At 53.3% G+C, this 5,000-nt stretch overlaps 1 non-coding gene across 1 annotated transcript in view; it reads right to left on the minus strand.

Annotated features, from left to right (window-relative positions):
• The window catches only part of LOC124765310, a 1,909-nt gene extending 977 nt beyond the window's left edge, over nt 1–932 (minus strand). The window contains exon 1 of the ribosomal RNA XR_007012869.1: nt 1–932. This exon is cut by the window's left edge and continues 977 nt beyond it. This is a non-coding gene — a ribosomal RNA (small subunit ribosomal RNA).
• Between the last annotated feature and the right edge of the window lie 4,068 nt (nt 933–5,000).

A 5,000-nucleotide genomic window follows, 5' to 3' on the forward strand; every position in this document is an offset into this window, starting at 1 on the left:
ACAAAATAGAACCGAGGTCCTATTCCATTATTCCATGCACACAGTATTCAGGCGGGCTTGCCTGCTTTAAGCACTCTAATTTGTTCAAAGTAAACGTGCCGGCCCACCGAGACACTCAATAAAGAGCACCCTGGTAGGATTTCAACGGGGTCCGCCTCGGGACGCACGAGCACGCACGGGGCGGTCGCACGCCTTCGGCTCGCCCCACCGGCAGGACGTCCCACGATACATGCCAGTTAAACACCGACGGGCGGTGAACCAACAGCGTGGGACACAAATCCAACTACGAGCTTTTTAACCGCAACAACTTTAATATACGCTATTGGAGCTGGAATTACCGCGGCTGCTGGCACCAGACTTGCCCTCCAATAGATACTCGTTAAAGGATTTAAAGTGTACTCATTCCGATTACGGGGCCTCGGATGAGTCCCGTATCGTTATTTTTCGTCACTACCTCCCCGTGCCGGGAGTGGGTAATTTGCGCGCCTGCTGCCTTCCTTGGATGTGGTAGCCGTTTCTCAGGCTCCCTCTCCGGAATCGAACCCTGATTCCCCGTTACCCGTTACAACCATGGTAGGCGCAGAACCTACCATCGACAGTTGATAAGGCAGACATTTGAAAGATGCGTCGCCGGTACGAGGACCGTGCGATCAGCCCAAAGTTATTCAGAGTCACCAAGGCAAACGGACCGGACGAGCCGACCGATTGGTTTTGATCTAATAAAAGCGTCCCTTCCATCTCTGGTCGGGACTCTGTTTGCATGTATTAGCTCTAGAATTACCACAGTTATCCAAGTAACGTGGGTACGATCTAAGGAACCATAACTGATTTAATGAGCCATTCGCGGTTTCACCTTAATGCGGCTTGTACTGAGACATGCATGGCTTAATCTTTGAGACAAGCATATGACTACTGGCAGGATCAACCAGGGAGCTGCGTCAACTAGAGCTGAGCAGCCGGCCGCCCGGGAGTGTGTCCCGGGGGCCCGCGCGAACACGCAAGCGTCCGCTCAATCATTCTGCAAACAGGAGGAGGCTGAGCTCCCCTGCACAATACACCTCGAAACCCTCTCAGGTCCCGGCGGCGCGCAGCGCCGTCCCAAGTACTTGGTCGGGTTCGAGAGAGGCGCAATCGCCCGGAGTTAGGCGAGTAGACGCTTTCGGTGCGACCACCCGTGCTCCCAACTGAGCTTGCCGCTGCCGACAGAGGCCCGGGAGCGTGCTGTCGTGGCATTGCCGGCGGGAGACAACACGCGCCACCTACGGTGACCGGCAGCTCCAACGCCAGCGCCACAGAAGGACAAAAGCCCCACTTGGGTGCCGAAGCGAACTCTCCCAGCACAGCGCACGCGCCAACACATCCGCACAGCTGCGATACAAACCACCAGCGAGAACCGCTGGGGCGACCGAGCAGCAGACGGCGTCGCGGCGCCGAGCGCCGGGCGGCAGCGCATCCTCAACGCACACAGTCCTCAATCGGACCAGCACACTGAAGATGTCCACCGCGCTTCGCACCGGGCCCGCGAGGACCTACTTTGGCCGCACGGCGCCGCGCGCAGGGTGCGCCGGCGCGCAGCTGCGACGCCTGCCGCGTCCGTCGGCCGGCGCGCCTGCCACTGGCCGCCCCCACCAGCCGGCTGTAGCGCGTGCGCCCACGCACCGCGCGGCCAGCACGCCGGGAGGCGCCCCCTCACCGGCCGGGGACGGTCCCACCCAGCCACCGCCGCGTATCGCTTCACACCCAGATGCCGTTCAGTTTCGTCGGCATGGTGGGTATCGCTGGAACAACCGGTTAGTACCTCAACCTATCGTCGCCATCACCGATTCACCCCTAGCGAGAACAACCGCACCACAACAGGTTACCATTTGTTCATTTGCGTAACTTCACCAGAAAACGCAGGCGTCCATCGCCATTTGCAACTTCCACGATTATTGCATGCCTGTGTCAGGTGTCACGCCACACTACGTCTGCCCACATACACGCAACAAAATGTGCACGCCTAGACAATACGTGGAAGGTGGCCCCCGTACGTATGCGATGTCCATTGCTCGAACGACTGTCAACCGGCCTCTGTAGCATGTCGCAGATATGGAACGCGGTGCACCATGCCATCACGGTGTGTGAGGAGAGACGACTAGGTCCGAATACATCAACAGACAGCTCATGCTGATCGCCATCCACGGCGTCCGTTCCTCCCACACGTCTCTATGGCGTACCACACTGCAATCCAGCTCTCATAGGGAGACGACACGTAGCTGCGTGCACAATATTTGCACTGTATGGTCCGCCGTTTTTGGGCGCAGTCGTTGTACGGTCACACATGTGCCACGATGTATCATTCAGTACATAAGGACGAATGTGCAGTACAGATTGTGGTTTACGCGTACGACATTAGCGGACAGTTGACACAGGCCGCACCACAACGTAGCCTGAGTACGTCGCATGCGGAGGGCATTGAACATGCAAAGTTCTCACCAACCAGCTTGCGAAGGCAGGGGGCAAGGTGGGGACGTGGGGAGGGGCGGCATGTACGTCCTGCTGCCATCCACATTACAGTGTACAGCAGGAGCATGTGGAAAGTGAGCAAGACTTGCAAGGTGTTTAACATGAAGCGATACACAGGGGAGCGGGGAGTGCGAGTAGCGAACTATATTGCGAGGGTTGCGGGTGGGCAACACTACACTAATTGAACGAGTCGTATAACAATTACAGAGCAGGTTTAGGCGACAACGTGGGTTACGTTAGGCGACAACGTGGGTTAGGTTAAGGCACGACGTGGGTTAGGTTAAGGCACGACATGGGTTAGGTTAAGGCACAACATGGGTTAGGTTAAGGCACAACATGGGTTAGGTTAAGGCACAACATGGGTTAGGTTAAGGCACAACATGGGTTAGGTTAAGGCACAACATGGGTTAGGTTAAGGCACAACATGGGTTAGGTTAAGGCACAACATGGGTTAGGTTAAGGCACAACATGGGTTAGGTTAAGGCACAACATGGGTTAGGTTAAGGCACAACATGGGTTAGGTTAAGGCACAACATGGGTTAGGTTAAGGCACAACATGGGTTAGGTTAAGGCACAACATGGGTTAGGTTAAGGCACAACATGGGTTAGGTTAAGGCACAACATGGGTTAGGTTAAGGCACAACATGGGTTAGGTTAAGGCACAACATGGGTTAGGTTAAGGCACAACATGGGTTAGGTTAAGGCACAACATGGGTTAGGTTAAGGCACAACATGGGTTAGGTTAAGGCACAACATGGGTTAGGTTAAGGCACAACATGGGTTAGGTTAAGGCACAACATGGGTTAGGTTAAGGCACAACATGGGTTAGGTTAAGGCACAACATGGGTTAGGTTAAGGCACAACATGGGTTAGGTTAAGGCACAACATGGGTTAGGTTAAGGCACAACATGGGTTAGGTTAAGGCACAACATGGGTTAGGTTAAGGCACAACATGGGTTAGGTTAAGGCACAACATGGGTTAGGTTAAGGCACAACATGGGTTAGGTTAAGGCACAACATGGGTTAGGTTAAGGCACAACATGGGTTAGGTTAAGGCACAACATGGGTTAGGTTAAGGCACAACATGGGTTAGGTTAAGGCACAACATAGGTTAGGTTAAGGCACAACATAGGTTAGGTTAAGGCACAACATAGGTTAGGTTAAGGCACAACATAGGTTAGGTTAAGGCACAACATAGGTTAGGTTAAGGCACAACATAGGTTAGGTTAAGGCACAACATAGGTTAGGTTAAGGCACAACATAGGTTAGGTTAAGGCACAACATAGGTTAGGTTAAGGTACAACATAGGTTAGGTTAAGGTACAACATAGGTTAGGTTAAGGTACAACATAGGTTAGGTTAAGGTACAACATAGGTTAGGTTAAGGTACAACATAGGTTAGGTTAAGGTACAACATAGGTTAGGTTAGGTTAGGTTACACGTTGTTGTAAGGAAAGGTGTAGGGGGGGGCGGGGGCGGCAGGTTCGTTGATAGTGATTATAGTAAGTGAATGCTTGTGACATGATCAGATTTGTCACGTCAGGATGCACCTTTGGCTTATTAGAGGCGGCGCTCCAATTCTATGCTTGTGTCAGACCTGTGTCTTTGACTCATGTCATTGTTTGTGCGCTGTGACAGGAGGTACTATTGTGATGTTGGGTGCACCGTTGTATAGGACATGTGTGGGTGTTGGTGCCTGATCTGCGCAATGGTGGATGTCGAAAGGGTGGGATATTGTATTTTCCGCATGGACCTCCTGGTCTGGTTGTGATAGTGTGGATTGTGTAATGTGGCGGAGAGGATGCACTGGATGTTGTTCCATGCTGGTGCTTACATATTGTATGTGCGCCCGTTAGAAGCAGAGAGTGGTGCGTGATCAGAGTGGCTGGCTGACGTGTGGTTCCCATTGTGGGCAGACTCTTTCAGCATGTATACGGACAGTTGTATATATATTCTGTAGTTTGATGGCTCTGCATTGATTACTAATCAGCGCCGTGTGTACGGGTAATCTGGTTCCAGTCCAAAATGTTCCATCTGTGTACATTAGTGACAAAGACTCCCCTCATGCAGTGGGGCTCGGTCTGTTATAACTCTTCCGCGTAATATATTTGCCCCACGTTTTTGCGACTGCGAGTGCGAGTGCAACGCGCATGGGGACCGACATGCTGATGGCTCGGTATCGGACGCCGTACAGTGAGCAACGCGATCGCGTCTCTCGCTCGTAAGTGGTACAGGTCGCGGCTCATGTATAGGGACAGCGGGAATGTCGCATATTGGCAATAACTCTTCATGAAACGCACGTTATAGGGGTGGATTGCACTTTACGAGTGCGGGAAACGTCCGCCGTTCATCCGCTGGAGGTGCGCGTTTGGCGGTTGGGGTGGTGCACGAACGGGTGCGGGTGGAGTCATTGCCGGTCCACGGCTTCGTGCGGCAGAGCCACTGGAGATTGGGTGCTATGGTCGACAGAGGCTGCAGGCTTTGTGGGTGGCGTCG

This window comes from Schistocerca piceifrons, unplaced genomic scaffold (genome assembly GCF_021461385.2).
Source record: "Schistocerca piceifrons isolate TAMUIC-IGC-003096 unplaced genomic scaffold, iqSchPice1.1 HiC_scaffold_654, whole genome shotgun sequence".
Lineage (NCBI taxonomy): Eukaryota > Metazoa > Arthropoda > Insecta > Orthoptera > Acrididae > Schistocerca > Schistocerca piceifrons.